This window comes from Solanum lycopersicum, chromosome 10, assembly GCF_036512215.1.
Source record: "Solanum lycopersicum chromosome 10, SLM_r2.1".
NCBI classification, from domain to species: Eukaryota; Viridiplantae; Streptophyta; class Magnoliopsida; order Solanales; family Solanaceae; genus Solanum; species Solanum lycopersicum.
In genome coordinates, this window is record NC_090809.1 from 5,854,806 (window position 1) to 5,867,012 (window position 12,207).

Sequence of the window (12,207 nt, forward strand, 5' to 3'; positions counted from 1 at the left end):
CAGATATAGAATGTGCTATTAGTAAACTGACTCGGTTCACTTGTAATCCGAATCAAACTCACTGGACGGAAATGAAACGTGTGTTGGGTTATCTAAAATATACATAATATTATGCTTTGCATTATAATAAATATCCTGCTGTGGTTGAAGGATATAGTGATGCAAATTAGATCACTGGATCAAATAATGTAAAATCCACGAGTGGTTATGTGTTCATACTTGGTGGAGGAGCAGTCTCTTGGAAATTGTCCAAAAGACATGTATTGTTCGCTCCACAATGGAATCTGAATTCATTGCTTTGGATAAGGCTGGTGAAGAAGCTGAATGGCTCCGAAATTTCCTAGACGATATTCCATTCTGGCCCAAACCTGTTGGACCTATTTGCATAGATTGCTATAGTCAAGCAACAATGGGTAGGGCAGGGAGTGTTATGTACAACGGGAAGTCTCGTCATATACGACGGAGACATAACACCATAAGACAACTGCTCTCTAGTGGAATTATCACAATTGACTATGTAAAGTCAAGCGATAATGTGTCAGATCCACTATCGAAAGGCCTAGTGAGAGAGTAAGTTGAAAGATCATCTAAGGGAATGGGTTTACGGCTTAAGACAAGCAAGCATGACGGTAACTCTATCTAGAAGACAGGAGATCCCAAGATCTAGATTCAAGGAGAAAGACAAAGTTATCGCTGACGGTTTAACATTGTCAATTAACTCAATCAATTCTCATGATGAAGACAATGTTCATGAACAACGTTAAGACTTTAAGGCTTGTTAATGAGGTAATAAAGCTTAAAGTTTTTAATAATTTGCTAAGTTTGGTAGATTTGACCAAATAGTATATCTACAAGATGACACAGTTAGAAATCACCTATGTGAGTGTGAAGTGGAAGCCGCTTCAAAGAGAATTGTAACGACCTGTTTAGTCGTTTTGAGCAACAGATGTTATTTCTGGAAAACTGGTTGAGACGACGGATCCCACGACGGACCGTCATGGGCACGACGGATCGTCGAGGGGGTCTCGTTTCAAAACACTTAGAAATTCTGAAAAATGGGTACTGAAATCGACTCTCTGAACTTCATAACGGAATGGCAGGACGGACCGTCACAGGCGTTACGGATCGTCACAGACTCTTTAAGGGAATTGAGTCTCTGAACTCTGTGACGGAGCAGGAGGACGGACCGTCACAGGCACGACGGGCCGTCACAGGCTGCGTAATCCCAGGCCGAGTCGGATTTCTTTAATGTCTTAAGGGACGTTTTTGACTATTCCTGCTTTAATTATAAAGTTAGTGGGTTAATGTTAATAAGTCTAATTACTTGGGGGTTAAAAGAGGTAACCTTGAGTAAATTAGTGGGTTAAAATTGCCATCTTTTATTCTTAATTATATGCTAATTAGGGTAAAAGAAAGAGGGATTGAATAAAGAAAATAGAAAGAACAAAGAGAGAGAGAGAGAGGATCGAACGAGAAGAGGAAAACACAAAGCTTTGGGAAATTTGCTTGCTTGATCACTAATCTTCGGTGGAGGTAGGTTATGGTTTTTATGCTACTCGTAGTAAAATCTTAATAGCGAATGATATGTATTGGGTAGTGTTGTAAACCCTTCTATATGCTTAATTGTATGCTTGCATGAATGTGATTATATAATTGTGAAAAAATAAGCATGATAAAGCTATTGAATCCTAAATCTTGAAAAAGAAACCCTAATCGACTTTGTTAATGATGGTGCCTTGGTATAAAAGAAGGCTTGATGAACGAAAGTAGTGAAATTAGGGGATCGGGTGCCACGTTCTGGTACCAGGATAGTATATGAGAATCAGAGTGTCACGTTCCGACAACAGGATAGTATATGGATCGGGTGCCACGTTCCGGTACCAAGATAATATATGAGGATCAGAGTGTCACGTTCCGACACCAGGATAGTATATGGATCGGGTGCCACGTTCCAGTACAAGGATAGTATATGAGGATCAGAGTGTCACGTTCCGACACCAGGATAGTATGTGGATCGGGTGCCACGTTCCGGTACCAGGATAGTATATGAGGATCGGAGTGTCACGTTCCGACACCAGGATAGTATATGGATCGGGTGCCACGTTCCGGTACCAGGATAGTATATGAGGATCGGAGTGTCACGTTCCTACACCAGGATAGTATATGGATCGGGTGCCACGTTCTGGTACCAGGATAGAATGAGGATCAGAGTGTCACGTTCCGACACCAGGATAGTACATGAGGAGCGGAGTGTCACGTACCGACACGAGAGGAATAAAGATAATGAATCTTGAAAGATGTTAATATATTCAATCTAATGAACCTAATTCCTAAATGAGTATGATGAGAAGGCGTGAGTCCTCATTGATGTGCTTGGTGTTGTAACCAAAGGTTATGGTAATTGTAAATGCTGCATGCTAAGGATATTAGTTGATTTTATGATGTTATCTGATATATATTGTTTTCTATTTTGAGTTGGTCGATGATACCTACTCAGTACTTGTGTTTGTACTGACCCCTACTTGTATATGTTTTCTTCTGTTCATTGTGGAGTGCAGCAAACGTACCGTCATCTTCAACTCAACCGCAACTCTAGCCAGTCTTCATTACACCGGATTTCAGGGTGAGCTAATGCTTCTAGCTTGGACTGGATCTTCCTCTTCATGTCTTGATGCCTTGAAATTCCGGCATGGACTAGCTTTTATTTATTCTAAGCTGTCTAGATACTCTTAGCTTTAGAAATTAGAGGATAGATGTTCTTGTGATGATGACTTCCAGATTTTGGGAATAATAAGTTTGAGTTTTAAAAGTTAATTGTTGATTTCGTTAATGAGTTTTAAGTCTTCTGCATTTTATTTTGTTTATTATGGTTGAAATGGTGGGGTTTAGATTGGTTGGTTCGCTCACATAATAGGATAAGTGTGGGTGCCAGTCGCGGCCCGATTTGGGTCGTGACAAACTTGGTATCAGAGCATTAGGTTCGTTGGTCTCGTCACACAAGAACGAGTCTAGTAGAGTCTTGAGGAACGGTAGGGGGACGCCTTTACTTTTCTTTGAGAGGCTACAAGACTTTAGGAAAATTCCATTCTTTCTTTCTTTCGTGCTATTACTTGGATCCAATTGGTATCTAGGTGATACAAATTGGTATCTGAACTTCTTCACTCTATTTCAAATATGGGTACTACTAGAGTATTTGAAGTTGAAAGGATATATAGGTCTTGTTTGGTGAATTTTGTGGGGAACAATACTTATGTAGACTTGGTTATCTTAGACATGGTTGATTTTGATGTAATTCTGGGTATGACTTGGCTTTCTCCGAATTTTGCGATCTTGGATTGTAATGCTAAAACAGTGACGTTAGCCAAGCCTGGGACAGATCCGTTAGTGTGGGAGGCCGACTACACTTCCAATCCAGTTCGTATTGTCTCCTTTCTTCGTGCTAAGAAAATGGTTAGTAAGGGTTGTCTAGCTTTCTTGGCACATCTCAGGGATGACACTACTCAAGTACCTTCAATTGAGTCGGTTTTGATAGTCCGCAAATTTTTAGATGTGTTTCCTGCAGACCTTCCTGGTATGCCACCGGATAGAGATATTGACTTCTGCATTGATGTTGAACCGGGTACTCGCCTCATTTCTATACCCCCTTATAGAATGGCTCCCGTGGAGTTAAGAGAGTTAAAGGCCCAACTTTAAGAGTTGTTGAGCAAAGGCTTCATTAGACCAAGTGCATCACCTTGGGGTGCTCCGGTGTTATTTGTGAAGAAGAAGGATGGGAGTTTTCGGATGTGCATAGACTACCGGCAGTTGAACAAGGTAACTATTAAGAACAAATATCCCATTCCTCGTATTGATGACTTGTTCGATCAGTTACAAGGTGCTTGTGTCTTCTCTAAGATTGACTTGAGATCCGGTTATCATCAATTGAAAAAACGGGCAGCGGATGTGCCAAAGACTGCTTTTTGGACCAGGTATGGGCATTACGAATTTGTAGTGATGTCTTTTGGTCTTACGAATGCCCCTGCTGCTTTCATGAGCTTGATGAACGGGATTTTTAAGCCATATCTGGATCTCTTTGTGATCGTATTTATTGATGATATATTGGTATACTCAAAGAGCAAGAAGGAACATGAGGAGCACTTGAGAATTGTATTGAAAATGTTGAGGGAGAAAAAGCTTTATGCCAAATTCTCCAAGTGTGAGTTTTGGATAGATGCAGTGTCCTTCTTAGGGCATGTGGTTTCTAAGGATGGGGTGATGGTGGATCCTTCTAAGATTGAAACGGTGAAGAATTCGATAAGACCTACTAATGTGTCAGAAATAAGGAGCTTTGTTGGTTTAGCTAGATATTACCGTCGATTTGTCAAGGGATTCTCTTCCATTGCTTCCCAATTGACGAACTTGACTAAGCAGAATGTTCCATTTGTATGGTCAGACGAGTGTGAAGTCTACACGGATCATCGTAGCCTACAGTACATCTTTACTCAGAAAAATTTGAACTTGAGACAGAGGAGATGGATGGAACTACTGAAGGACTACGACATCACTATCTTGTATCATTCGGGAAAGGCTAATATTGTGGCAGACGCCTTAAGTAGAAAGGCAGGGAGCATGAGAAGTCTAGCTCACTTGCAAGTTTCTAGACGTCCATTGGCTAGAGAGGTTCAGACTCTGGCTAACGACTTGATGAGGTTAGAAGTAAATGAGAAGGGAGGATTGTTGGCTTGTGTAGAGGCAAGATCTTCTTTTCTTGACAAGATTAAGGGAAAACAGTTTGAGGATGAGAAACTAAGCAGAATCCAAGATAAAGTATTGCGAGGAGAGGCTAAGGAAGCACAAATCGATGAGGAAGGTGTTTTGAGAATCAAGGGAAGGGTATGTATACCCCGCGTCGATGATTTGATCAACACTATTCTGACAGAGGCTCATAGTTCAAGGTATTCTATACATCCTGGTTCAACCAAGATGTATCGTGACCTAAAGCATCACTTTTGGTGGAGTAGAATAAAGTGCAACATTGTTGATTTTGTTGCCAAATGTCCAAATTGTCAGCAAGTAAAGTATGAACACCAGAGGCCTAGAAGGACACTTCAAAGAATGCCCATTCCTGAATGGAAGTGGGAGAGAATTGCAATGGACTTCGTGGTTGGTCTTCCAAAGACAATGGGTAAGTATGACTCCATTTGGGTGATTGTCGATAGGTTAACTAAGTCTACTCATTTCATTCCGGTCAAGGTGACTTACAATGCAGAGAAGTTAGCCAAACTCTATATCTCAGAAATCGTTCGATTGCATGGAGTTCCACTCTCCATCATATGAGATAAAGGTACGCAATTTACTTCTAAGTTTTGGAGAACATTGCATGCTGAATTAGGTACTAGGTTGGACCTTAGTACTGCATTTCACCCTCAGACCGATGGTCAGTCTGAGCGAACAATTCAAGTGTTGGAGGATATGCTTCGTGCATGTGTGATAGAATTTGTAGGTTATTGGGACAACTTCTTACCCTTAGCAGAGTTCTCATACAACAATAGCTATCACTCAAGTATTGATATGGCTCCATTCGAGGCATTGTATGGGAGAAGATGTAGGTCTCCAATTGGTTGGTTTGATGCATTTGAGGTTAGACCTTGGGGTACTAATATTTTGAGGGATTCATTAGAGAAGGTGAAATTTATTCAAGAAAAGCTTTTAGCGGCTCAAAGCAGGCAAAAGGAATATGCAGATTGAAAGGTTAGAGACTTGGAGTTCATGGAGGGTGAGCAAGTCTTGCTGAAGGTTTCACCCATGAAAGGGGTAATGCGTTTTGGTAAAAGGGGTAAATTAAGCCCAAGGTATATTGGTCCCTTTGAAGTACTTAAGCGAGTAGGGGAGGTGGTTTATGAGTTAGCCTTGCCTCCAGGGCTGTCCGGAGTGCATCCGGTATTTCACGTGTCTATGTTGAAAAGATACCATGGGGATGAAAACTACATCATTCGTTGGGATTCAGTTCTGCTAGATGAAAATTTTTCTTATGAGGAGGAGACTGTTGCCATTTTAGACAGGGAAGTTCGCAAGCTGAGGTCAAGGGAGATTGCATCCATCAAAGTTCAATGGAAGAATTGACCCGTTGAAGAAGCCACTTGGGAGAAAGAGGCTGATATGCAAGAAAGATACCCACATCTGTTTACAGATTCAGGTACTTCGTTTCACCCTTGTTTGTTTTCTTATGATCGTTCGAGGACGAACGATGGGTAAATTGGTTTCTATTGTAACGACCTGTTTAGTTGTTTTGAGCAACAGATGTTATTTCTGGAAAACTGGCTGAGACGACGGATCCCACGATGGACCGTCATGGCACGACGGACCGTCGAGGGGGTCTCGTTTCAAAACACTTAGAAATTCTGAAAAATGGATACTAAAATCGACTCTCTGAACTTTGTAACGGAATGGCAGGATGGACCATCACAGGCGGGATGGACCGTCACAGACTCTTTAAGGGAATTGAGTCTCTGAACTCTATGACGGAGCAGCAGGACGGACCGTCACAGGCACGACGGGCCGTCATAGGCTGCGTAATCCCAGGCTGAGTCGGATTTCTTTAATGTTTTAAGGGACGTTTTTGACTATTCCTGCTTTAATTATAAAATTAGTGGGTTAATGTTAATAAGTCTAATTACTTGGGGGTTAAAAGAGGTAACCTTGAGTAAATTAGTGGGTTATTATTGCCATCTTTTATTCTTAATTATATGCTAATTAGGGTAAAAGAAAGAGGGTTTGAATAAAGAAAATAGAAAGAACAAAGAGAGAGAGAGAGGATCGAACGAGAAGAGGAAAACACAAAGCTTTGGGAAATTTGCTTGCTTGATCACTAATCTTCGGTGGAGGTAGGTTATGATTTTTATGCTACTCGTAGTAAACTCTTAATAGCGAATAATATGTATTGGGTAGTGTTGTAAACCCTTCTATATGCTTAATTGTATGTTTGCATGAATGTGATTATATAATTGTGATAAAATAAGCGTGATGAAGCTATTGAATCCTAAATCTTGAAAAAGAAACCCTAATCTACTTTGTTAATGATGATGCCTTGGTATAAAAGAAGGCTTGATGAACGAAAGTAGTGAGATTAGGGGATCGGGTGCCACGTTCCGGTACCAGGATAGTATATGAGGATCGGAGTGTCACGTTCCGACACCAGGATAGTATATGGATCGGGTGCCACGTTCCGGTACCAAGATAGTATATGAGGATCGGAGTGTCACGTTCCGACACCAGGATAGTATATGTATCGAGTGCCACGTTCCGGTACCAGGATAGTATATGAGGATCAGAGTGTCACATTCCGACACCAGGATAGTATATGGATCGGGTGCCACGTTTCGGTACCAGGATAGTATATGAGGATCGGAGTGTCACGTTCCAACACCAGGATAGTATATGGATCGGGTGCCACGTTCCGGTACCAGGATAGTATATGAGGATCGGAGTGTCACGTTCCGACACCAGGATAGTATATGGATCGGGTGCCACGTTCCGGTACCAGGATAGAATGAGGATCGGAGTGTCACGTTCCGACACCAGGATAGTACATGAGGAGCGGAGTGTCACGTACCGACATGGGAGGAATAAAGATAATGAATCTTAAAAGATGTTAATATATTCAATCTAATGAACCTAATTCCCAAATGAGTATGATGAGGAGGCGTGAGTCCTCATTGATGTTTTTGGTGTTGTAACCAAGGGTTATGGTAATTGTAAATGCTGCATGCTAAGGATATTAGTTGATTTTATGATGTTATCTGATATATATTGTTTTCTATTTTGAGTTGGCCGATGATACCTACTCAGTACTTGTGTTTGTACTGACCCCTACTTGTATATGTTTTCTTCTGTTCATTGTGGAGTGCAGCAAACGTACCGTCATCTTCAACTCAACCGCAACTCTAGCCAGTCTTCATTACACCGGATTTCAGGGTGAGCTAATGCTTCTAGCTTGGACTGGATCTTCCTCTTCATGTCTTGATGCCTTGAACTTCCGGCATGGACTAGCTTTTATTTATTCTAAGCTTTCTAGATACTCTTAGCTTTAGAAATTAGAGGATAGATGTTCTTGTGATGATGACTTCCAGATTTTGGGCATAATAAGTTTGAGTTTTAAAAGTTAATTGTTGATTTCGTTAATGAGTTTTAAGTCTTTCGCATTTTATTTTGTTTGTTATGGTTGAAATGGTGGGGTTTAGATTGGTTGGTTCACTCACATAATAGGATAAGTGTGGGTGCCAGTCGCGACCCAATTTGGGTCGTGACAAGAATTTAATGTCAAAACCCTATTCTCTATACACTCATGAAACCAGGAGGTGTTCATGACTGAAACGAACATAACCGTAAGAACCATAAACGGTAAAGGGTTAATTGTGTGACATATGGTTGTCTAGGTATACACCAAAGCTCGACGGTTCAAAGATATCACATCTACCGATTGATCGAGTATATCCGATATATGTTCACTATGAAAAGTCCAAGGAGAAACCCACTTATCCGGATGAAATTCATCCTTGCCTGTAAAGTACACAATTGTCCGTGCATTTGTATCTTATAATCATTCCCCATCAATATGGGGGATTGTTGGACATGTAGCAAGAATTGATAGGAAATAGAGGGAAAGAGCGGAATTTGAAATGTTTAGAATTTTGAAGAGTTGGGAACTTGAAAAGTCCTTTTATGCTTTGATAAAAAGGCATTTGTCCCTCATCGGTGGTGAAAAGAAAAATAGGATAATTTAAATACAGAAATACTCATATTAGTTGTTAAAAGGATTGGAAAGAGGGATCCCCTCGCGCTGTCGTCGCTCGTCTCGGCTTCGGCTACGGCTTCTGCTTTGGCTTTGGCTTTGGCAAATGATCGATCGAGAAATTATTTTTTGGACAAAGTTTGTTTTATTTATTTATTTAATTATTTAAATGGCCAAAGATGTTTTCAATTAATTAGTTGACAACAGAAGTTAAAAATTAACCGAAATGTTTAACTTTTTAGTTGACTAACCTGATCCGACTCGGATCCACACGCGACCCATTTTATTTGAACTTTCTCGTTTTATTTAAATTTCCCGTCATGCCTGTTTTGAAAGGTTGCAACTTTAAGAAACAGTCAGTACCATTTAAAAGGTTGCAAGCTTTCATTAATGGTCGTGTGAATTCTGAAAGGGTTGCAACCTTTCAGAACTTGTTCTTCTTGCCTATAAATATCATTCATTCTTCAGAGTATTTTCTTACGAATTTTCTGATCTTCTTCTTCTTCTTCTGCCACATTTTTCTTTGTGAACTTTCTTGTTGTGGATTGGTTCACTGACAATAGAGTTTTTGGTATCTACACTCTGCTGATTAAAATCATTTTACCCTAGGAGGTTTTATTCCAAATCAAACATCGTATACTAGAGGGAAATAATTTCCTTAAGGTGTGAGTTCAGTGAACTTGACTTTTTTTCGATTTAAAAGGTTTTCACATTCTGGTACGTTTTTACAAATTTTAGTTTTTCTGAATTAAATTTCTGTTCATCTCTCTTACTGGTTCTATAAATTTTAGTTACTTTGTGTTTCTGAACAATTTATTAGAATAAGTAATTTCTGGTTTTATAACACAGATTGGCAACACAAGATACCTTTTGGGGAATATATTACCATTTATATATATATAAACTAAGCTTTAGAATAGAGTAGCCTCCGAAAATCTTAAGCAGAATCGAATACGTCTTGTAGAGTCTTACAAAATTTAATTTCTACGGTGTTCATTTTGATAAAAAGACAGTTCTTTGTTTTAATAACTCGGTGCTTCTACCTATTTTATTACGAAAGATGTGACATACCTGCCCAATTCTTTTTATAAAAGATCATTATATTTATACAAAAAAAAATAATCTAAAGAACTTTTTTTCTATATAATTTGTAGGAGAGCATAAATTTCATTTCCTCGAAAAAAATTCACTCATGATTTCTTGCCACCTTCAACATAATTCATATTTTTTCTTTTATAAATCCATTTAATTTTCCTTTATATATAATTCTCCGATTTAATTAGTTGTCTTCTTCCCTTTTAAGTTAACATTATTTCTTCAGTTACAAATCTTTCCTTGGAAAGAGAAGTCAAGACGATGACGATATTAATCTTCATTGCATCTCGCTCACTGTCTCTCATATTTGCACAAGTTTCCGTATTTTTTCTTCTTTGATGTATTTCATTTTAAATTGAGTATTGTATCAATTAATATAGGATACATGTACAAAATACGTGTCCTGAAACTAGCAAGGATAGAAAAAAAATAAATGAGCATGCTAAAAATTTGAAAAATTGCTAATGTAAATGTTCTTTATCCTTTGATATTTGGGTAAAACAAATATAAACATTGAAAAATAATAAAAAAACTATCATCAGTAATTCAATATAGAAGTGCATATAACTATACAATATCTAAAATACGCTTGGCTGCCACATTATTACTTCTTATATAGGGAAATATTAAATGTCTATTATGCAAGACTTTAGTTATGTTCATACTTTTATGAGTAATTTTCCTAGATAGTCACTCGTGTTTGGGAAATTATCTAAGAATATTATTTATGTTTGTTTTAGGACTACAATATCACCTAACTTTGCCTATTTTCCTCAAAATATACTTGACACAAAGAAATACATTATTTTTCTCCTACTAAGGTGTCATGCACATTTTTATTTTTTTATTATTAAAAAAATATGCTTTAAACCTATTTAAACATTAGGTTGCAATATGTTTTTTTAAAAAAATATTATTTTCTATTTATGTTTTTTTGAAAATGTTTTATTTTTTTAGATATACAAAGATAAATTTTAAAAATGAATGAAAAAAAGTACCCTATTTCTACAAGTAACTAGTAATGGATTGTTTTAACTATTTTTTAAAATAAGTTTTTTAACTTTTTGATGATAATTATTATTTTTTACTATAAGTTTTTTAAATTAATTTTTAAAATAATAATTATAGTTTTTTTTATGGTGCATTTTTTTCTTCTCCTATGTAGATATATATTTCTACACTCCATTTTGTTGGAGCATTACCTAAAATCACTGAAAGTGTGATAAATATAAATAGACATTACAATTTTTTTTATAAAATAATTCAATTTCCAGGTTTCATTTTTTAACTTTAAAAATTGAAATTTGAAGCATTTAAAGATCTTTTATTTTTTTTCCCGTAAGACCCATTACTTTTTCATAAAAAAAATAGTTCAATTTCATTTTTTCTTAAAAATTTAAATTAGAGACATTTGAAAATCATCCATTTTTGTCATTACAGTTCTTTAACAAAAGAAATTCTATTTTCTATTTAAAATAGCTATATTAAAATTCCTTTTTTTTAATTGTATTTTTTAGAGTGTATTTACTATTTTTGAAAAATTAAATTTCTTGAATAGTGGTGCTGACATGTGACACTAATTACTTCTCCTATTATATATAGATAGATTTTTTTTAAAAAATAGTCCATTACTAGTTAGTTGTGTAAATGGGGTATTTTTGTTTCAGTCATTTTTAAAATTTATCTTTGTATATCTAAAAAAGAAAAAAATTTCAAAAAACATAAATAGAAAACAATATTTAAAAAAAAAACATATTGCAACCTAAAGTTTAACTAGGTTTAAAGAATATTTCTTTTAATAATAAAAAAATAAAAATGTGACATGGCACCTTAGTACGAGAGAAATAATGTATTTTTTTTGTGTCAAGTATATTTTGAGGAAAATAGGCAAAGTTGGGTGATATTGTAGTCCTAAAACAAACATAAGTGATATTCCTAGGTAATTTTCCAAAGATTAGTGACTATCTAGGGAACTAATATATGCTCACAAGGTGATGATGATATTTTGCTTAAGACGTTTTAGATGAGCTTTTCATTGTTTGTATAATTGAGATTAGGATTTTATTTGACTCGTGTGATGATTCAACATCAAAGTGCCTATACTGTCCATAAGAGCTCTTGGAAGTCATTAACATGTTATCCCACGTCTAAAAGAACATGTTCTTACTTCGTCTTTTCATTGGTTAGTCATCAAATTTGGTGGCGCCTTTCTTACTAAAAAATAATAGTGATTCTTTCATCCAACTTGAGTTGGGTGCAGTCTATTGATTTCCCTCCCTTTTGTGTATAACTTACCAATTGAATTGTTGCAACTTGCAAAAGTTAGATTTCTAAAAAAAATG